Below are 23,076 nucleotides of genomic sequence, written 5' to 3' on the forward strand. Positions count from 1 at the left end.
TCTGCATTTTTTAGTAGAGACGGGGTTTCACCATGTTCCCAGGCTGGTCTTGAACTCCTGGCCTCAAGCAATCCACCCACCACGGCCTCCCAAAGCGCTGGGATTACAGGTGTGAGTCATCGCGCCCGGCCTCGGGTTTTTTGATTTGTACACTGAATGTCAATCACTGACAGCCAGCAAGCAAAGGGGGACCCTGTCCTACGACTACAAGGAAGTGAATTCTGGAAGAACCTGAATGAGCTGGGGACGACAACTGGAAGCTTCGCGTCAGACAGCAGGTAGCTCACATTTCAGTTTTCAGCCTGGGAGACCCTGGACAGAGGACCATCGCACCATGACCTCCAGAACCGTAAGCTCAGGCATGGGTGTTGCTTTAAGCCACCACGTGTGGGGTAGTTTGTTATGCAGTGTAAGGAGCTGATACGCAAGGCCAGGATGGGACTGGTTGGGGTCTCCAGGCTGGAGGGCCCCCGGGTGAGCAGGCATGGGTCCCGCAGCCTGGGACAGCTTCAGCTCTTATTCACCCTTCGCTGCCGCTGGGTGTTAGATGCTGGACAGAGCAAGCTGCACACATCGCCTCTGCTGTTTTCCTTTTCTGTTGTGTGTTTTTTAGTTTGTTTTTGAGACGGAGTCTCGCTCTGTCACCCAGGCTGGAGTGCAGTGGCACGATCTCGGCTCACTGCAACCTCCGCCTCCTGGGTTCAAGTGACTCTCTTGCCTCAGCCTCCTGAGTAGCTGGGATTACAGGCATCCATCACCATGCCATGTTAATTGTTCATTTTTATTTTTTTGTAGAGACAGGGTTTCCCCATGTTGGCCAGGCTGCTCTTGAACTCCTGACCTCAAGTGATCTGCCCGCCTTGGCCGCCCAAAGTGCTGGGATTCCGGGTATGAGACGCTGTGCCTGGACTCCTTTTTTTTCTTTTTTTAGACAGGGTCTTGTTCTGTCACCCAGGCTGGAGTGCAGCGGTGCAATCACAGCTCACTGCAGCCTCGACCTCCTGGCCTCCAGAGATCCTCCCACCTCAGCCTCCTGAGTAGCTGGGACTACAGGTGTGCACCACCATGCCTGGCTAATTTTTAATACTTTTTTCTTTTGGAGCTGGGGCCTCACTCTATTGCTCAGACTGGTTTCAAACTCCTGGGCTCAAGTGATCCCTCTGCCTCGGCCTCCCAAAGTGCTAAGATCCCGGGCGTGAATCCGGGCACAAGCTCCCGGCCTGCAGTTTCACAGCCTTGAGATGAGGGTGCAGCATTCAAATCCTGCAGAGTGCCGGGCGCGGCGGTGGCTCACCCCTGCAATCCCAGCACGGTGAGAGGCCGAGGCAAGAGGGTCACGAGGTCAGGAGTTCAAGACCAGCCTGGACAACATGGTGAAACCCCATCTCTACTAAAAATACAAAAATTAGCCCGGCGCGGTGGTGGCTCACCCCTGCGATCCCAGCACGGTGGGAGGCCGAGGCAGGAGGATCACGAGGTCAGGAGTTCAAGACCAGCCTGGCCAACATGGTGAAACCCCATCTCTACTAAAAATACAAAAATTAGCCCGGCGTGGTGGCGTGTGCCTGTAATCCCAGCTACTTGGGAGGCTGAGGCAGGAGAATCACTTGAACCCGGGAGGTGGAGGCTGCAGTGAGCGGAGATTGTGCCACTGCACTCTAGCCTGAGGGACAGAGCAAGACTCCGTGTCAAAAAAAAAAAGTGCTGGGCGCGGTGGTTCACGCTTGGAATCCTAGCACTTTGGGAGGCCAAGGCGGGTGGACCACGAGGTCAGGAGATCGAGACCATCCTGGCTAACATGGTGAACCCCCCCCACCCCCGTCTCTATCAAAAAATACAAAACATTAGCCGGGCGTGGTGGCGGGCGCCTGTAGTCCCAACCACTAGGGAGGCTGAGGCAGGAGAATGGCGTGAACCCGGGAGGCGGAGCTTGCAGTGAGCCGAGATCGCGCCACTGCACTCCAGCCTGGGCGACAGAGCGAGACTCCGTCTCAAAAAAAAAAAAAAAACAAAAAAAAAACACAAAAACCCGTGCAGAGGGTGACTTCTCTATGAGCTGAGCAAGCCGTCCCCCCACCGCTGCTTCCTGTAAACCGGCTCCTAAGCCGGGCGTGCGTTTGCTCTCCTGACGGCACAGGAAGTCAGGCTCAGAGAATTCCAGCTCGGAGCAGCCTCTGGCGGCTTCCAGGCAGTTCCACAATGAGGAGGCTGCGCTTTTCCAGTCTGCTCATCAGAGCAGACCCAGCCTTGTGTGGCGCGGCGTGCCGTGCCGGGGTGAGTCAGGCCCCCGGGAAGGTGGCCTTGAAGGCGGGAGGGGCGGCCGGCCTGCAGCAGCAACGTGAGAACAGAAGCAGCCTTCATCTGGCTTTAAAACTTCCAGAACCAGTAGCTTTACAGCTCACAGAGCTCCTGGACTCTTTCCTCCTGGGGGCCTGGTAATCCCCCCTTCACCCCTCCAAACCTCTGCCTGCCACGAAAAAGGGAAGAAAAATAAACCCCAAGCAACAAAAACAGCAGCCAGATTTGGCGGGAGGGGAAACAATGCTTGGAGTGGAAACGTCAGCCCTTCGCTGTGGAGGGATGACTGCTTCTGAGAACACAGTGTCCAGAGACAAAAGAGACAGGGTGTTATGTTTAGAGAGGAAAAGATCCAAACCCAAACAAAACAGAACAGTAGTTTCGGAGAGAAGAGAAGGCTCTGAGGCACTGCGAGGAACAAGTTGCCCTCGTACCGTGGCTGGGGCAGCTGGGTTTGCAGAGAGCTGTGTCCCCGGGCACCTGTGTTAATGTGCACATCTGCACACCTGCTGTGGGCATGAGGGCCTCAGCCATGCCCACCCCCGGGAGCCATGCGGACCTCCGTGCATGTCACAGAAGCCCCCTGAGGACAGTGTACGGTGGCGGGATCTCGGCTCACTGCAACCTCCACCTCCTGGGTTCAAGCAATTCTCCTGCCTCAGCCTCCCGAGTACCTGGGGTTACAGACGCCCCCCTGCCCCCACCATGTCCAGCTAAGTTTTGTATTTTTGGTAGAGATGGGTTTTCATCATGTTGGCCAGGCTGGTCTCAAACTCCTGACCTCAGGTGATCTGCCCGCCTCTGCCTCCCAAAGCGCTGGGATTTTAGGCACGAGCCATCATGCTGGGCCAACAGTGGCTCTTAATGGGGGACGGGGGTTGATTCAGCCTCGCCAGGAAACCCTAGGCAATGCCTGGGACATCTGTGGTTGTCGGGGTTGAGGGAGCGCCTGGCATGGAGTGGGTGGAGGCCAGGGACGCTGCTTAGCAACCGTAAGTGCCCAGGACAGCCCCACCCCAGAGAAGGATCTGACCCCACTGTCCACAGTGCTGAGGGAGGAGACCCTGAGTTAATTATTTAGGGAAAATGGGGTTCAATCCCCACCCACACCAGAATAAGCTCCCAATGGGGCAGACAGTGTGAACCAGGGGGACCTCCAGCTCCTGGGATTCACCTCCTCTCTCCCTCCCAACTCAGTGTGGATTTCCTTGTGTGCGGCCTCCTGGGACCTCAGCAAGGCAGAGGATCATGGGATGCAGAGTCTCTTGAGGGTCCATGGAATCCTCTATCTCTGGGGGTTTCACCTAGAGGTAATTCTGCCCCCCAGGGGCCCCTGGGTGATGTCTGGGGACATCTGTGGCTGTCATAGCTGGGGGGTGCTCCTGGCCTGGAGTGGGTGGAGGCCTGGGACACTGCTCAGCACCCTGCACTGCCCAGGACAGCCCCACCTCGGAGAACGATCTTGCCCCCATGTCTGCAGGCCTAGGGGACCCTGGTTTAGACTCTGCAGAAAGGTGCTCACATAGGCCAGGCGCGGTGGCTCATGTCTGTATTCCCAGCACTTTGGGAGACCGAGGTGGGTGGATCATTTGACGTCAGGGGTTCAAGACCAACCTGGCCAACATAGTGAAACCCCGTCTCTAATAAAAAAATTCTAAATTAGCTGGGCATGGTAGCGCATGCCTGTAATCCCAGCTGCTCAGGAGGCTGAGGCAGGAGAATCGCCTGAACCTGGGAGGCGAGGTTGCAATGAGCCAAGATTGCACCACTATATTCCAGCCTAAGCAACAAGAGTGAACCTGTCTTTTAAAAAAAAAAAAAAAAAAAAAAAAAAAGGCCAGGTGCAGTGACTCATGCCTGTAATTTTGGGAGGCCGAGGCAGGCGGATCACCTGAGGTCAGGGGTTCGAGACCAGCCTGGCCAACATGGTGAAACTCCCTCTCTACTAAAAATACAAAAAAATTAGCCAGGAGTGGTGGTGGGCACCTGTAATGCCAGCTACTCGGGAGTCTGAGGCAGGAGAATGGCTTGAACCCGGGAGGTGGAGGTTGCGGTGAGCCAAAATTGCGCCACTGCACTCCAGCCTGGGCAACGGAGCCAGACTCTGCCTCAAAAACAAAACAAAACAAAACAAAACAAACAAACGAAAAAGAAAGGTGCACACAGCTTCGAGAGCGGACACAGACCATCAGGTGAGAAGGCACAGGGCAAGGGTCAGGCGTTGATATGTGCCCTGGCAGCTGGGATGCAGACCCCCCCATGCCCTGCCATGCTCTCACCAGGACGCCAAAGAGACGGATCCACGCAGAGCCCCGGGAGCCCGACTGACATGGAAACTCTAATACAAGAGACAGGTCTGACACTGGCTACAACTGCCGCCCCCTCCACAGAACCCCAGGTCCCCATCAGCACCCAGGGTCTACATGCAGAGACCCTGCACCCAGGATGGGCCCTTCCCCGCACCTGCAGCCCCTCCAGGGCCAGGTCACCACAGCAGGGCCTGGGAGGGCAGCTGTGTGTGGGGCCTTCGTGCCAGCTCTGACCGTTAGTGGCTCTGTGACCTCAAGGCAGGGCCGTGGGGCCCAGGGCTGCAGTGGGGGGGGGCTCTGCCACACGGATGGGAGGGCCGCACCCTGGCTGGAAAACAGCGCCTTGTGACTGTCCCTGTCAGTGCAGGCCCTTTGCTCCCGTCTAAATCGGTCCCCGGGGCAGCTATATTTAGAAGGGGCTAAAGAGAGGGAATGAATGAGGTGCCCACGAGAAAGTGAAAAATAGACCAGCGGGGCAGGTCTCGCCGCTGCCTTCGGCCGGAGCTTGGAGCCTAAGAATGAGCCGGCTTGTTCAGACAAAGAGGCCGCGATGACAGAGGGTGACGTGCCGCCACTGTGGGTTTGGTCTCCGCGGTGACGGGAGCGGGAGAAAAGAAAAGCTGCTCTCTGTCCACCCGGCGGTGGGGTCGGCGGGGGTGGGGGATGACCACGGTCATGTGAGAGTTTGCAAGCCCGGGAACTGGGGCCGGGCCAGGACACTGAGCCCCGTGGCTCCTGTCACTCCAGTTCTGGGCTTCCTGGCTGAGGAAATGCTGTCACCCTGGCCCCAGGCCAGGGCAAGGGGCAGCGCCGGCCTCGTGACGGTGGTGCTCGGGAGCTGAAGGGCAGGAGGGTTGGGAAGAGTCCACAGGGCAGTACCAGGCCTTCCCACCTCGGCACAGGTGGGTCTTTCTCCACCCAGGTCCCCCAGCAGACTCCTACACATCCTGCAAAGCCCCACCGATGTCGTCCCCTCTGAGAAGCCCCTGATCGCAACCATCCATGCACAGTCAGGCTGCACTAAAACCCCTTCTCGGCACACTGGCAGCTCCCTGGACATTCATTGTGTAATGTGACATTGTTGTGGCTGCTGCACATGACATGGTTCTCATCTCACAGCACTGAGCTCAGAGTCCAACATGGGCCTCACGGGGTTAAAATCAAGGCACGGGCAGGGCTGGTCCCTCCTGGAGGCGCCAGGGCAGAATCCCTTTCCCGCCTTTCCTCTAGAGGCTCTGGTATCCCTCGGCTCGGGCGCCTTCCTCTCCCTTCACGAGACACAGCACAGCCTCTTCCAGTCTTTCTCTGACTCTCAGCCTCCTGCCTCCTCTCATGAGGATCCTGTGAGGTCACTGCGCCCTCCGGGTCATCCAGGGTGGTGCTCTGGCGACTGGGGGGCGTTCTTCACTCAATCCCATCTGCAGAGTCCGTCACCCAGGCTGGAGTGCAGTGGCCCGATCTCGGCTCACTGCCACCTCCGCCTCGTGGGTTCAAGCAGTTCTTCTGCCTCAGCCTCCCGAGTAGCTGGAATTTCAGACTACTGAAATGGAGACACAGCCACAGCTTCCAGGGATTAGGACACAGATGTCTTTGAGGGCTTTGTGCTGCCGACCCCAGGCACATCCCAGACGCTGGGTACCAAAGACGCCACTTGGATGGAAGGGGCTGGAGGCCGTGGTGCAGCGAGTTCACGGTGGGTGTTACTTCCCGGAACTCACTCTGTTCCCAGGGCCCATCTCCTTCCCAGGACAGAGGCTCCCAGGCCCAGGCAGCCCTCGGACGTGGAGTGCCTGCCCCACTTCCATCCGTAGCAGGTGCTGCTCCTGCGCATGCGTGCACATGGCCTGGTGCGCCCACCCCTCTGGGCTCTGCAGCAGGGGCTGGTCCGTCCGGGCACACGCATGGCCAAGGACGGACCTCGGGTCTGTGGTTCTCTGCTGTGGCCCATGGGCTCCAGGTCACCAGCATCGGGTGTGTGGCGTCTCCAGGGCCACCCCACTCCAGCTCTGGCATTGTTAGAAAGTCCCAGAAGACCACAGGCCCAGGGAGGTTCTCCCTGAGGGCTAAGAATCATTATGGATGTTTTCATGTTAACAATGGAAAAAAACAAAAACAAAAACAAAAACCCCAGGTGCGGTGGCTCATGCCTGTCATCCCAGCACTTTGGGAGGCCGAGGCGGGCAGATTGCCTGAGCTCAGGAGTTTGAGACCAGCATAGGCAACACGGTGAAACCTGGTCTCTACTAAAATACAAAAGAAATTTGCTGGGCGTGGGGGCGGGCGCCTGTAGTCCCAGCTACTCGGGAGGCTGAGGCAGGAGAATTGCTTGAACCCAGGAGGCGGAGGTGGCAGTGAGCCGAGATCACGCCACCGCACTCCAGCCTGGGTGACAGAGCAAGACTCTGCCTCAAAAAACAAAACAAAACAAACAAACAAAGACAACACCATCTCAAGAATAATCTGACCCTAATGTCAGTGATGCTAAGACCCAGAGACCCTGGTGGAAGGGATGTTCCAGCCAGGAGTGGCCTTTCTTGTGAAATGTGTGTGTTGTTTGCGTCCCGACAGGTTCAAGTGATGAAGCTGGGCAGGCTGAGGCCACCAGAGGGTTTCCTGGGTCCCTGTTCCTGCCACACACCTTGAATCCTCAATGCCAAGGCAGTTCCAAACCCGAGGGACCCCCAGGGGGACACCAGGTCTGGACATGAAGGTTTGGCAGCAAACTGTCAGGACCTCTGGAGAGAACCCTGGCTCCTGCGCTGACCCAACTGTGTCTGGCTCAATGCTCGAAGCTCAAACACAGCAAAGGGCAAGTCGGCAAGTTTCAGTCCAGGATGTACATTTCGGCAAAAATGGCAGCCAGGTGCGGGGGCAGAGATGGAGGAGAACCTGGAGGGAGGGCTTCAACAGGGCTGCATTGGCCGGGCGCGGTGGCTCAAGCCTGTAATCCCAGCACTTTGGGAGGCCGAGACGGGCAGATCACGAGGTCAGGAGATGGAGACCATCCTGGCTAACACGGTGAAACCCCGTCTCTACTAAAAAATACAAAAAAAAACTAGCCGGGCGAGGTGGCGGGTGCCTGTAGTCCCAGCTACTCGGGAGGCTGAGGCAGGAGAATGGCGTGAACCCGGGAGGCGGAGCTTGCAGTGAGCTAAGATCGTGCCACTGCACTCCAGCCTGGGCGACAGAGCGAGACTCCATCTTAAACAAAAACAAAAACAAAAACAAACAATAAAACAGGGCTGTACTTTTTGTTTTTCGTTTTGTTTTGTTTTGTTTTGGAGATAGAGTCTCACTCTGTCGCCCAGGCTGGAGTGCAGTGGGGCAATCTCGGCTCACTGCAACCTCCGCCTCCCGGGTTCAAGCGATTCTCCTGCCTCAGCCTCCCGAGTAGCTGGGATTACAGGCACCCGCCACCACACCTGGCTAATTTTTGTATTTTTTAGTAGAGACGGGGTTTCACTATCTTGGCCAGGCTGGTCTTGAACTCCTGACCTCGTGATCCGCCCGCCTCGGCCTCCCAAAGTGCTGGGATGACAGGCTTGAGCCACCACACCCGGCTGGGGCTGCGTTTTCATCTGGAGGTTCGCACGGGGCATTGTGAGCCTAAGCATGGGAATTTCAGTCTCTCCTCCAGAACCTTCCGGAGAGGCACCACTGCAGCTACCACGGCTGCAGCTACCAGGCACCAGGCACCAGCTGACCAGGAGGGAGGAACCACAAGGCTGCTGTGTCCAGGGTCAGCCAGCAGACCCGGGGTGAGGGTGGGGGTCACAGGGACGCCAGCACACTTGCTGTGCACAAAGTGCCTTGTGACAGTGAGTTCGTCTTGGCCTCTGTCCCAAGATGAGGTTTTGATGACACGCATGGAATTTCTAACAATGAGATGGAGTGTGTGGTTTTGCTCACGCTTACATCCCCTTTTCTTGTCTATCCAAATTCCATTACGCCTTTTCTTGCTGATGCAGAAACACAGCCAAGTCCTGGGCTGCCCCAGGAAGTGCCGAGACCTCTCGCAGCTCTCAGTGGAAAGGGGAAACGTGGCTGCCTCGGGGCTGGGGTGCCCTGACTCTCAGAATCCTTGTGGGATGGGGGAAGAGGGTTTGGGTTGAGACCGGCTCACAGGAAGTGGGTAGAACGCAGGAGAAGGAGCTGCTGGGAGGCACCGTCTCATCCAGCCCCCGTGGCGACCCTCCTTGCTGGCTTTTTTTGAGACGGGGTCTTGCTCTGTTGCCCAGGCTGGAGAGCTGTGGCACGATCTCAGCTCACTGCAACCTCTACCTCCTGGGTTCAACTGACTCTCCTGTCTCAGCCTCCCGAGTAGCTGGGATTACAGGCGCCTACCACCACACCCGGCTAATTTTTTTATTTTTTGGTAGAGTCGCGGTTTCATCATGTTGTCCAGGCTGGCCTTGAACTCCTGACCTCAAGTGATCTCTGCCCACCTCGGCCTCTTAAAGTGCTGGGATTACAGGCAGGAGCCACCGCGCCCGACCACCTCTGCCCACCTCCTCACCAAGCCCCAGCTTCTGTGACTATCCCCCAGGGAGGATGACCGTGGCCCTGCTGGGTTCTGAGGGGCCTGTGCCAATGAGCAGGTTGCCCGCACAGCCTGACGGACCACCAGCTGCTCTGTGGCCAGAGTCTCGTGGCTCCAATCCCGCTCTGCTTCTGACCAGCCCCTGGGCATTGCCGCATCTTTTGGTTGCCAAGCCTCAGTTTCCCCACCTATAAAATGGGGACAATGAGCCCTGCTCCCCCGGGATCCTAGGAGAACTGAAGGAATTGCAGCAGTGGACCTGGCCTGCAGGGGGCACGGGAGAGGTGTCTGCTGAGTCACTGAGTAGGGGAGCTGAGGACTGGGGAGGCGTCAGCGGTGGGGATGGCTGGGCTGCTGGGAACAGGGCCAGGGGACTTAGCCAGGGCCCGACGAGAGCTGCCTGATGTCATTGCTGGAGCCTCTTGTCATCCCTCCAAGCAGATGCTGCAGCACAGGGACCTAATCCCCACGGCACGCGGCCACGTGGCTGGCAGCTTGAGCCTGCAGCCTGGAGACACCTGAGCCCTGCCCAGGCAGCTCCATGCCACCTGCCATCCAGCCGTGCTGCCGTTGGCCAGCACGTGCGTATCCCAGAGGACCAGGCTCAGGACGGGCTCCAGGGACCTCACACTGGCCGTCTGACCTCCTAGGTCTGGTCTCCCGGTCAGAAAACAGGAGGGAGAGCAGGGACTTCTCCGTGGAGAATATATTCATGGAGAGGGACATAAAAGGATCCAGACGAGACACCGTGGGCATGTGCGACCCCTCGACCATCGGCCACGTTTTAAATCATCACTGCCTTCATCGTCATCCTGAGTGTCAGGAGTGTGGGGGCCGAGACTAGGGTGAGGCCATAAGGCACTCACTTTGGGGGCAAAATCTAGGCAATGCCAAAAAGCTCTGCCATGCTGGTAAATCATATTTTCATGCCATCTTTTATTATTTATATAAAAATATATTTACAAATATATATTTATCTATTATAAAAACATATAAATACATATAAACAAATATATATTTATAAATATATATAAACAACATGTCTATTTATAAATAAAATATATATTTAAATTATATATATATATATTTTTTTTGAGACAGAGTCTCGCTCTGGCCCCCCAGGCTGGAGTGCAATGGCACGATCTCGGGTCACTGCAACCTCTGCCTCCCGGGTTCAAGTGATTCTCCAGTGATTCTCCTGCCTCAGTCTCCCGAGTAGCTGGGATTACAGGCATGTGCCACCACGCCCGGCTAACTTTTTTTATTTTTAGTAGAGACGGGGTTTTGCCATGTTGGCCAGTCTGGTCTCGAACTCCTGACCTCAGACGATCCTCCCATCTTCACCTCCCAAAGGGCTGGGAGCCACCGCACCTGCTGCTGCTTCTGTATTCACAGCTGCTCCCTATCGCTTGCATTCCCGCCTGAGCTCCGCCTCCTGTCACATCAGCGGCAGCATCAGATTCTCACAGAAGCGTGAGCCCTACTGTGAACTCTGCATGGGAGGGATCTCAGCTGCGCGCTCCTTATGAGAATCTAATGCCTAATGGTCTCGACTGGCCAACACGATGAAACCCCGTCTCTACTAAAAAATACAAAAAATTAGCCGGAAATCGCTTGAACCCGGGAGGCGGAGGTTGCAGTGAGCTAAGATTATGCCGCTGCACTCCAAAGTGGGCAACAGAGACAGACTCTGTCTCAAAATAAACAAACAAAAATAATCTAATGCCTGACGATCTGTCACTGTCTCCCATCACCTCTAGATGGGACCATCTAGTTTTTGTTTGTTAGTTATTGAGACAGAGTCTCGCTCTGTTGCCCAGGCTGGAGTGCAATGGCACGATCTCGGCTCACTGCAGCCTCCGCCTCCCGGGTTCAAGCAATTCTCCTGCCTCAGCCTCCCAAGTAGCTGGGACTCCAGGTGTCCACCACCACGCCTAGCTAATTTTTGTATTTTTAGTAGAGACGGGGTTTCATATTGTTGGCCAGGCTTGTCTCGAACTCCTGACCTCAAGTGATCCGCCTGCCTCAGCCTCCCAAAGTGCTGGGATTACAGGTGTGAGCCACCGCGCCCATCCCAGGGACCATCTAGTTGTAGGAAACAAGCTCCAGGCTTCCACTGATCCTGCATTATGGTGAGTTGTGGAATTATTTTATTATATATTACAATATAATAATAACAGAAATAAAGTGCACAATAAAAGTAACGCGTTTGAATAGCCCCCAAACCATCCTCCCAGCTCCCCCACCGTCTGTGGAGAAACTGTCTTCCACGAATCCCTCCCTGGTGCCAAAAAGGTTGAGGACTGCTGCCTTAAGGAACCAGAAAAGGAAGAACAAAGGCAGCCCTGAGCCAGCAGGAGGAAGGAAATTGTAAAGATCAGAGCAGCGATAAACGAGACAGAGATGAGAAAAACTGTGAGTCGACGAAACCAAAAGTTGCTTCTTTGAAAAGAGCTACAAGATTGACAAACCTCTAGCGAGGCTGACCAAAAGCAAAACCAAAAAAAAAAAAAAAAAAAAAAAAAAAAGGAAATAAGATGCAAATAACTACGCGCAGAAAAGAAACGAAAGGGGGACACATGACTACCAACCTTATGGAAATAAAAAGCATTATCAGAGAATACCGTAGTATTATCAACCAGTGTGTGACACCCAATTAGGTCATCTACGTGAAACGGACAAATTCCTAGAAAAACACGAATGAAACAGATCAGCTGTGGTTTCAGGTTCCACTCACATCTCTTAGATACTGGCTTAGATGCCAGCATGGTGTTGAGCATATATATATATAATATGCATATGTAATATATATACTATATATATAAATATATATATATTAGTATATATTACATATGCGTATTATATATGTGTGTGTATATATATTTTTCTTTTCTTTATTTTAGAGACCTGGTCTCACTCTGTTGCCCAGTGTGGAGTCCAAGGGTGCAATCACAGTGACAGCTCACAGCAGCCTCCACCTCCTGGGCTCAAGTGATCCTTCTGCCTCAGCCTCCCAAAATCCTAGGATTATAGGCATGTGCCACCACACTGGGTATGTATATATACGTATATACATATATACACACACACATATATACACACAAGTGTGTATATATACATGTATATATCTATATATACCTATATGCACGTACATATACGTATATATACATATATGTATATCTATATAAACGTATATATACATGTATATACGTATATATGTATGTACGTGTATATATATATTTTTTAAGAGACCGGGTCTCACTCTATCACCTAGGCTGGAGTGCAGTGTTGTGATCATAGCTCACTGCAACCTCGAACTCCTGGGTTCAAGCAATCCTCTTGCCTCAGCCTCCTGAGTAGCTGGGACTACGGGTGCACGCCACTGTGTATACATATATATATGTGCATGTGGGTATAAAATATATGTTATGTGTTATAAAATATGTTATATATGTTATAAAATATGTGTTATATATAATATATATTTTATGTTATAAAATGTTATATATATACTGTTATAAAATATATATGATATATATATATTTTTGAGACAGTCTCGCTCTATCGCCCAAGCTAGTGTACAGCGGCGTGATCTCGGCTCACTGCAACCTCCATGTGCTGGGTTCAAGCGATTTTCCTGCCTCAGCCTCCAGAGTAGCTGGGATTACAGGCACCAGCCACCACGCCCACCTAATTTTTGTATTTTTGGTAGAGACGGGTTTTCGCCATGTTGGCCAGGCTGGTCTCTAACGCCCAACCTCTGGTGACCCGCCTGCCTTGGCCTCCCAAAGTGCTGGGATTACAGGCCTGAGCCACTGCCCCCAGCCATTTTTATATTTTTGTATCTATATCCTTGTTTAATCTTTGAAACCTTCCTGCAAAACGGAGAACGTCATCTCCTCCGCAGACAGTTGACCGGAACCCACCCAAACGGGGCAGAGCTGGTAAAAGGGGATCTGGGATTTGAACTCAGGTTTCCTGGCTCCGAGCCCAGAGCCCTTTTATGGGATGACTCAACCTCCCAGTGTGTCAGGCACACATAAAAGACTAGAGCTTGTTTGTTCCTTTTTCTAAAAAACAAGAGATTCCAAGCTCATGAAGTAAGAGAAAATGCCACATACCTTTTTTAGTTTCCTCAGGAATCACGGCTTGCTGTACACCCTGTTTAAAAAAGGATAGAGAAAGAGAAAAGCATGGTTACATATTTTTCACTTACAAGGAACTCACAGAGCTACCTCCAGCTTTTATCGGCGAACGACGTTGCTGTCCCCAAAAATGAGGCATGGGGATTCGAAACGGCCGTGCCCTCCGGAGAAAACGGGGGCAGAATCAGCTTTATTGTTTACCACCGATCCACGCGGAAAAGACCTGTAGGTTTCTGTTGCAGGACAACAGGGCAGATTATCTTTCTAGAAACTTGTGTTATTCCATTTCAGAACAAGGGAGCCCCAACCCCACACTCAACGTTCAGTCCATCAGACACACCAGTGCAAGAAAAACAAAATATCCAGGCACGGAGCCTTCCCATGGCATCCTTTGGTGTTTTCCATCTCTGATTTCTACTTTGATGTAAGCCACGTGCCGGGCGAAGGGACAGGTGGAAAGTGGAAACTGGGGACAAACCAATTAACCCCGAATGGAGGAAATGACAGGTATACAGGGGGCAGGAAGGCCAGGGGTCTCATGTGAGCCGCCCAGGGCCAGGAGGTCAATAGGAAGGGAAGGACGGCTCCATGTCCCCGTGATTGGTCTCCGGGGTTGGGCGGGAGGGGGGAGGACTGGGGCCTTTGGAGCTGCGGTTTTCCATGGAACAGAATCCTCTGCTCCAAGCCGGACCCTGGATACAGCTGGGTCCTGCATCCGTCTCTGATGCAGAGTGCATGGGTCGTGACAGGGCCACAGGGACCACCTTCCGTGGTCTTTCCTGACTCCCACTAAGGCCTGGAGGGAGAGGCAGGCAGCCATCTGCCTCCTTCAGCTTCGCAGCAGCCTCCTATTTTGTGGACAAGGAGGCCCAGGCAGGCAGAGGCCCCTGCCTTGCTGAGCGTCTACACCAGCCGAGGTCATGGGGCTGGGACTTATGCACAGTGAGCCCAGATGCCCGGTTCTGTGTCTCCTGGTTAGGCCACCACTGCTCTGCTGCTGAGCCACTGGTCCCACTTGGAGAAGCCAGGAGCTGCGGCACTGTCAGCGCTAGGGGAGGCTCCGTCCTGCGTAGCGAGGCTCACCCTGCAGTGGCCTTGCCCGGCGAGGTCAGCAGACGCCCCCTGCACTGGGCCCAACCCAGGCCCAACCTCCTGAGCTGCTCAAGGCCGGGCTAGGCCGGGTTCACGTGGCCGAGGCTGTTTCCCTCCTGCCCTGAAGGGCCCCTGTGGTCTCCGAAGCAGGCCCAGCCCCTCTTCCTTCAGAAACATTTGCTGTTTCCACCCACCGATGGGTTTTTTTCCACCGACACAAAGAAGAGCCACATGGCTGCTGTCCTGGGCTGGAGTCGGGCGACGCACACACGACACTTTCTCAGCAGCCCTGCGCCCCGGGGCTGCATCCCAGGCCAAGGAAGCTGAGGTCGGCGGGAAGCCTCCCCACCTTCAGCCCAGCCGGGGAGGGCGAATCCTGCCTTTTCCGGAGGCTCCCAGGTCTCAGCTGCAGGAAGGCGGTGGCTGGGGTCACCTTCTCCTAAGCCAGGGTCTCTCTCTACACCTAGCATTACGGACACCAGCGCCGGATTGTTCTCTGGGGCGGGACCATCCTGGGCTCTGCGGGGTGCTGAGCAGCGCCCCTGGCCTCCACCTGCTCCATGCCAGGAGCACCCACAGCTGTGTTGGCCACAAATGTCCCCAGACACAGCCCAGGGTCCCCTGGGGGGCAGAATCACTCCGTGTGCGATCCCTGACCTCTTAGTGACCTACAGACATCCAGGGGACTGCCTCCCCTCCCACCTCTACACACACAGGCACACATGCATGCACACACACGCATACTCACACACATGCCCACACACAGACACACGCACACACATGCATACTCACACACACAGACACGCACATGTACACAAGACACACACATGCACACACATTTGCATGCACACACATGCAAACACATCATACACTCACACACACACAGACATGCACACATGCACACTCACACACACGCACACATGCACGTGCACACACGTGCACTGTACACATGCACACATGCACACACACGCACACAGACACACGCACACAGACACGCACGTGTACACACAAGACACACATGCATACACATTTGCATGCACACACAGACACGTGCACACACAGACACACACAAGTGCACACACACACGTGCACACACACGTTCACACACACATGCACGCAGGAGCAAGAGCCTCCACCCAGTCCTGCATCTAAAGCAAGGTCCTGCTAGTAAACACGCACCAACTCAAGAAACGAGGGGCTGCAGGAATTTTCCTCCCTCCCGCCCAAAGGCGCCTGCACTCACAGAAGACTCAGAGGCTCCACCCGGCCGGGTCAGCGAATGGAGCAGCAGCACGGTTCCAGGACCGTGATAGAGAAAGACGGGAAATTAGACTTCTGACCCGTCACAAACTCTGAGTAAGTGTGACGTGCCCAGGCCAGCCCGGTGTGACCTCAGCTCCTGATCCATAAAATCAGGACAGTGACCGAGGATGCTGGGGCCACCTCACCTGCAGCCCTGGGTCAGCCTCAGAACCCACAGGACTTTGACCCCGTCCCAGGCCATGGCCCTTGACCAGGGAACCACAGCTCCTCATTCTGATGGGTGACTCGGTGCATTTCTCTCTCAGGCTCACTTTTTTTTTCTTTGAGATGGAGTTTTGCTCTGTCACCCAGGCTGGAGTGCAGTAGAGCAATCTCGGCTCACTGCAACCTCTGCCTCCCTGGTTCAAGTGATTCTCCCGCCTCAACCTCCCAAGTAGTTGGGACTACAGGCACTGGACACCACGCCTGGGTAATTTTTTATATTTTTAGTAGAGACGGGGTTTCACCGTGTTAGCCAGGTTGGTCTCGATCTCCTGACCTTGTGATCCACCCACCTTGGCCTCCGAAAGAGCTGGGATTACAGGCGTGAGCCACTGCACCTGGCCTTTCAGGCTTACTTTTAGGTGGCTGGAAATACCGCTTTTCCTCAGCACACTGTATTATTTTCATTATCCTTGCCACTGATCTGATGGGCACCGTGTCCTTTTTTTTTTTTTTTTTTGAGATAGGGTCTGTTTCCCAGGCTGGAGTGCAATGGCATGATCACAGCTCACTGCAGCCTCAACCTCCTGGGCTCAAGTGATCCTCCCTCCTCAGCCTCCTGAGTAGCTGAGACTACAGGCGCATGCCACCACACCCACCTAATTTTTATTCTTGTAGAGACAGGGTTTTGCCATGTTGCCCAGGCCGGTCTCAAATTCCTGGGCTCAAGCGATCCTCCCACCTTGGCCTCCTAAAGTGCTGGGATGACAGGTATGTGCCACTGCACCTGGCCAGCAAAAAAGGTTTTAAAGGTAGATGATCAAACCGTGTATAGAACCTCAATTTTTAAAAATAAGAGTGTGTATGTAGAAGTCTGGGGAAAGGATAAAGCACTGGGATTGTGGACGATTTTCCTCTCCTTATGTGACTCTCAGATTCTGCAAAATGAAGTTATGTAACTTTCTCTTCCTTCCTTTCTCTCTCTCTCTTTCTCTTTTCTTTTCTTTTCTTTTTTCTTTTCTTTTCTTTTCTTTTCTTTCTCTCTCTCTCTCTCTCTTTCTTTCTTTCTTTCTTTCTTTCTTTCTTTCTTCTCTCTTTCTTTCCTTTTTATTTTATTTTTTTGAGACAGGTGTCATTCTGTCATCCAGGCTGGAGTGCGGTGGCGCGATCTCAGTTCACTGCAACCTCTGCCTTCTGGGCTCAAGCAATTCTTCTGCCTCAGTCTCCCAAGTAGCTGGGATTACAGGCAGCCAACCACCACGCTTGGCTATTTTTTGTATTTTTAGTAGAGACGGGGTTTCACCCTGTTGGTCAGGCTGGTCTCAAACTCCTGACCTCAAGTGATCCCCCCACCTTGGCCTCCCAAAGTGCTGGGATTACAAGTGTGAGCCACCACGCCCGGCCAGTAATATTCCTTTCATAGTCACAAAGAAGATATATATATATATACACACACACACACACACACATATAGACACACACATATATACACATAGATATATACACAGTTGATTTGATTCTCATTATTTGTGGTAGTTCTGTTCTGTGAAGTCACCATAAAAACTGAGTTTGCGAATATGAATCATTGCTCCTAGAGAATATTTTTGCAGGGTTAGTTTCCTTTGAGTTTCAGGAAACTTTCCTTTGCTTCATCTGATCAATACATGACCTTGTTCTGTGTGTGTTTCTATTTTTTTTTTGGAGACAGGGTCTCACTCTGTTGCCCAGGCTGGAGTGCAATGGCGCAATCTCAGCTCACTGCAGCGTCAGTCTCCTAGGCTCAAGTGATTCTCCTGCCTTGGCCTCTGGAGTAGCTGGGATTACAGGCACCCGCCACCATATTTGGCTATTTTTTTTTTTCCCCAAGATGGAGTTTGACTCTTGTTGTACAGTCTGGAGTACAATGGCGGATCTCGGCTCACTGCAACCTTCGTCTCCCGGGTTCAGGAGATTCTCCTGCCTCAGCCTCCCGAGTAGCTGAGATTACAGGCATGAGCTGCTGCGCCCGGCCTAATTTTTGTATTTATTTATTTACATATATTTTTTGAGACCGAGCCTCGGCCTGTCATCCAGACTGGAGTGCAGTGGCGAGATCTCAGCTCACAGCGACCTCTGCCTCCCGGGTTCAAGTGATTCTCCTGCCTCAGCCTCCCAAGTAGTTGGGATCACAGGCATGCGCCACCATGCCCAGCTAATTTTGTATTTTTAGTAGAGACAGGGTTTCTCCATGTTGGTCAGGCTGGTCTCAATCTCTTGATCCTCGAGATCCACCCACCTCGGCCTCCCAAAGTGCTGGGATTATAGGCATGAGCCACCGTGCCCGACTAATTTTTGTATTTTTTGTAGAGATAAGGTCTCGCTATGTGGCCTGCCCAGGCTGATCTTGAACTTCTGGGCTCAAGGGATTCCCCTGCCTCAGCCTCCTAAACCATTGGGATTCCAGGTGTGAGCCCCTATGCCCAGCCTGTGTGTTTCCTTTCAAAGACGCCTTCTTTTTTTTTTTTTTTTTTTTGAGATGGAGTCTCACTCTGTCGCCAGGCTGGAGTGCAGTGTAGTGGCATGATCTCAGCTCACTGCAACTTCCGCCTCCCGGGTTCAAGCTATTCTCCTGCCTCAGCCTCCTGAGTAGCTGGGATTACAGGTATGTACCACCACGCCTGGCTAATTTTGTATTTTTAGTAGAGACTGGGTTTCACCATGTTGGCCAGGCTGGTCTTGAACTCCCGACCTCAGGTGATCTGCCTGACTCGGCCTCCCAAAGTGCTGGGATGACAGGTGTGAGCCACTGCGCCCAGCTGATTTTTGTATTTTTAGTAGAGATGGGGTTTCACTATGTTGGCCAGGCTGGTCTCGATCTCTTGACCTTGTGATCCGCCCACCTCAGCCTCCCAAAGTGCTGGGATGACAGGCGTGAGCCACTGTGCCTGGCTGATTTTTGTATTTTTAGTAGAGACAGGGTTTCGCCATGTTGACCAGGCTGGTCTTGAACTCCCGACCTCGGATGATCCACCTGCCTCAGCCTCCCGAAGTGCTGTGATGACAGGCGTGAGCCACGCGCCCGGCCCAAAGGCGCCTTCCTGAATGCCTGTCAATGACACGAGGGTTGAACGGGGCAGCTGCTCTCTCACTCCTGCCTGAGCGAAACTTCTCTCACCTACTGGTTCCTGCACGAGGCCCCAAGGGAGACGAGAAGGGGCCTCAGCACGATGCCTGGGACCACTGCAAACAGCAAAATCACCAAAAAGCAGAAAAACGCAAACCCCGAGGCTCTCGCTTGACAGTAATGAGGACGCCGTCCACCTGGGAGGGGAAACGGGAGGGCGGAGCGTGGCCTCCGCTCAGGGAACGCACGCCCACAACTAATTTCTGTCTCTGCGCGTGTCCCAGGATGAGAGGGAAAAGTGCCCCAGGCACTGATTTGGGGTTCACAAATACACACCATCAAGCCAGCGAATTTGCAAATACGGACTCCATGAATGATGAGGGGGGTTACAGTACAAACCCAGCCTGTCCCTCGCACCTCCTCAGTGTGCTCAGGGCCTAGCCTGGCCAGGCACCCACCACGAGGCCTGGCTGGTGGCAGGAAGGAGGGGACCGCCTTGGACCCCCACATCACCCATCCCACAGGTCTGTCTCCCACCGGCCCCCAGGGTTGACTCTCAGGAGAGGAGGTCCGACCTGCCTTAGGGGGCCCACGCAGGACCCCCGTACCTCCACACCTTATTTCTGTGTCCCACCCAGCCCTTCCCTTGAGGCAGTGATTCTCACCTGGGAGTAGCCCTGCCCCCAGGGGACCCTGGGTGGTGGCTGGGGACATTGTGGTTGTCCTGACTTGGGGGTGCTCCTGGCATGGGGCAATGCTGCGTTGCCCAGGACGGCACTACTCCAGAGAAGGATCCAGCCCTGATGTCCACAGGGCCCAGGGGAGACCCTGAATTCATTATTTGGGAAAAGGCTGGGCGCGGTGGCTCACACCTGTCATCCCAGCACTTTGGGAGGCCGAGGTGGGTGGATCACTTGATGTCAGGAGTTTGAGACCAGCCTGGCCAACATGAGGAGACCCTGTCTCTACTAAAAATACAAAAATTAGCTAGGCGTGGTGGTGCATGCCTGTAATCCCAGGTACTTAGGAGGCTGAGGCAGGAGAACTGCCTGAACCTGGGAGGCGGAGGTTGCAGTGAGCCGAGATCGCACCACTGTACTCCAGCCTGGGTGACAGAGGGAGACTGTCCAAAAAAAAAAAAAATTATTTGGGAAAACAATTGAGTACAATTTCTGTTCACAGTAGGCACCAGAATAAGCTCCCGATGGAGCAGACGGTGTAAACCAGGGGGACCCGCAGCTCCTGTGATTCACCTCCTCTCTCCCTCCCCACTCAGGGTGTGGATTTCATGTGTGCAGCCTCCTGGGACCTCAGTGGAGCAGAAGATCATGGGACGCAGAGTCTCTTGGGGGTCTGTGGAATCCCATAACCCAGGGGGGCTCAACCAGGATGACTCTGCTCCCAGAGGACATTAGGCAATGTCTGGGGACAGCTGTGGTTGTCATGACGGGGGGTGCCCCTGGCATGGAGTGGGTGGAGGCCAGGGACGCTGTCAGCACCCTGCAGTGCCCAGGTCGGTCCCACCCCAGGCCCCAATATCCATGGTGCCCTGGGGAGACCCTGGTTAGGTCCTGTCGCAGTTGTGGTTCCATCAGCACTGCTGCCATTGTGTGCCCAGGAAGGGCCCTGCCCTCCCCCGTCCCTTTCTCTCTGCACCCCAGCCTGGGTCCTTGACCTTCCCGGCTCTCAGCACTCTTGGACACACAATCCCCACAAGAGCCTCTCTCAGGAGGATACAAATGACACTGGTTAGCCGGGTGCGGTGGCTCATGCTTGTAATCCCAGCACTTTGGGAGGCCGAGGCGGGTGGATCACCTGAGGTCAGGAGTTTAAGACCAGTCTGGCCAACATGGTGAAACCCCGTCTTTACTAAAAATATATATATTAGAAAAAAAAAATCAGCCAGGCATGGCAGCGGGTGCCTGTGATCCCAGCTACTCAGGAGGCTGAGGCAGGAGAATCGCCTGAACCCGGGAGGCAGAGGTTGCAGTGATCCGAGATTGCACCAATGTACTCCAGCCTGGGCGACAAAGGCGAAACTCTGTTTAAAAAAAAAGAAAAGACGCTGGCTTCTTTCTCTTCTTTGCACTCTGAAAAGCGCCTGACAGCAAAGTGCCCAGCAGAGGCAGCTGCCCCGGGTCGACCCGAGAAACAGGAAGCCCTGTTTCTGAGCTTCGCAGGCTCTTCTGGGAGACCGGCGGGTAATCCCCTTCCTCCGACATTTCTCTGAGAAGTTTCTCTGCATTCTGCTTCTCAGAAAGAAACCGGGGTCGGGGGCAGGCATTCGTGCCCTCCACCCACTCAGGGGTTTGCAGTAACACCCTTGGGATTTGCAGGTTCACACAGAGCCGGAGCCCTGAGTCACCGCAGCCCGGGAGCTGCCGGGGTCCCCACCTGCTCAGCCCCAGGAACACACATCTACAGTGGGCTCCTTTTTCTTTTCTCTTTTTTTTTTCTTGAGATAGAGTCAGGCTCTGTCACCCAGGCTGGATTGCAGTGGCGCCATCTCCGCTCACTGCAACCTCCGCCTCCCGGGTTCAAGCGATTCTCCTGCTTCAGCCTCCCAAAGTGCTGGGATCACAGGCGTGAGCCACCTCACCCCGCCCCTTTTCCTTTTCTTTTAAATGACTAACACTCATGATTTCTCTTCAGCTGAAAGCTACACTCTCTTTTAATACCTACAACAGGGTTTTTCCCCCTGGGCACTGTGGACAGTGGGGCCAGATCCTTCTCTGGGGTGGGGCTGTCCTGGGCACTGCAGGGTGCTGAGCAGTGTCCCCGACCTCCACGCACTCCATGCCAGGAGCAGATGCCCCCAGACATGACCAGAGTGTACCCTGGTGGCGGGGGCAGAACCGCTCCCGGGCTACACTGGAATCTTAGGGGATTCCACAGACCCCCAAGAGACTGCGTCTCACGATCCTCTGCCCTGCCGAGTTCCCAGGAGGCTGCACACACTGAAATCCACACCCTGAGTGGGGAGAGAGAGAGGTGGTGAGTCCTAGGAGCTGGGGTCCCCTGGTTTTCACCATTGGCCCCATTGGAGTTTATTCTGGTGTCCAGTGTGAGCAAGAGACAGATTGAATATTTTTCTTTCTTTTTTTTTTTTTTTTTTTTGAGACAGAGTCTCTGTCGCCCAGGCTGGATCACGGCTCACTGCAGGCTCCGCCTCCCGGGTTCGCGCCATTCTCCTGCCTCAGCCTCCCGGGCAGCTGGGACTACAGGCGCCCGCCACCTCGCCCGGCTAACTTTTTGTATTTTAGTAGAGACGGGGTTTCACCGTGTTAGCCAGGATGGTCTCGATCTCCTGACCTCGTGATCTGCCGGCCTTGGCCTCCCAAAGTGCTGGGATTACAGGCGTGAGCCACCGTGCCTGGCCCAATATTTTTCAAATAATGAACACAGGGCTCTCCCACTCTATTCTGGACATTGGGGCTGGATTGTTCTCTGGGGTGGGGCCGTCCTGGGCACTGCAGGGTGCTGAGCAGCGTCCCCGACCTCCACGCACTCCATGCCAGGAGCAGATGCCCCCAGACATGACCGAGCGTGCCCTGGTGGCGGCGGCAGAATCGCTCCCGGGCTACACTGGAATCTTAGGGGATTCCACAGACCCCCAAGAGACTCTGCTGAGTTCCCAGAAGGCTGCACACATTGAAATCCACACCCTGAGCGGGGAGAGAGAGAGGAGAGTCCCAGGAGCTCGGGGTCCCCCTGGTTTACCCCATTGGCCCCATCGGAGTTTATTTTCCAGCGTCCAGTGTAAGCAAGAGACAGATTCAGTATTTTTCAAATAACGAACACAGGACTCTCCCTCGCTGTATTCTGGACACTGGGGCTGGATCGTTCTCTGGGGTGGGGCCGTCCTCGGCACTGTAGGGTGCTGAGCAGCGTCCCTGGCCTCCACCCACTCCATGTTGGGAGCACCCCGTAGTTGTGACTACCAGAAATGTCCCCACACTCTACTCAGGCTCCCAAGAGAACCGCTCCCAAGCATTACAGAGGTCACACTTTTGTTTTGTTTTGTTTTGAGATAGGTTTCATTTCTGTCGCCCAGGCTGGAGTGCACTGGCACGATCTTGGCTCACTGCAACCTCTGACTCCTGGGTTCAAGTGATTCTCCTGCCT

General features: G+C 54.2%; 1 protein-coding gene and 1 long non-coding RNA gene across 13 annotated transcripts in view; one reads left to right on the forward strand and one right to left on the reverse strand.

The window, feature by feature from the left end:
* The window catches only part of GNG7 (G protein subunit gamma 7), a 209,797-nt gene that overhangs the window by 32,544 nt on the left and 154,177 nt on the right, over positions 1-23,076 (reverse strand). For 7 of the 8 annotated variants that reach the window (XR_010583307.1, XR_010583310.1, XR_010583309.2 and 4 more), the window contains one exon: positions 13,269-13,308. The gene's annotated coding sequence lies outside the window, so the exon portion shown is untranslated. Of the gene's footprint in view, positions 1-13,268; positions 13,309-15,627; positions 15,706-23,076 lie in introns of those variants that run through there. The other variant, XM_065535414.1, reaches the window with a different exon arrangement.
* Positions 2,150-12,739, forward strand: LOC123570325 (uncharacterized). 5 transcript variants are annotated; one of them, XR_012428238.1, is made up of 5 exons: positions 2,150-3,608; positions 4,581-6,300; positions 7,176-11,279; positions 11,385-12,199; positions 12,422-12,739. It is a non-coding gene; the product is annotated as an uncharacterized lncRNA (long non-coding RNA). The 5 variants fall into 5 exon arrangements; XR_012428237.1 differs by having other exon boundaries at positions 4,581-11,279; XR_010583312.2 differs by having other exon boundaries at positions 2,150-6,300; positions 12,422-12,738.

This window comes from Macaca fascicularis, chromosome 19 (genome assembly GCF_037993035.2).
Source record: "Macaca fascicularis isolate 582-1 chromosome 19, T2T-MFA8v1.1".
In the NCBI taxonomy this organism is placed as follows: Eukaryota; Metazoa; Chordata; class Mammalia; order Primates; family Cercopithecidae; genus Macaca; species Macaca fascicularis.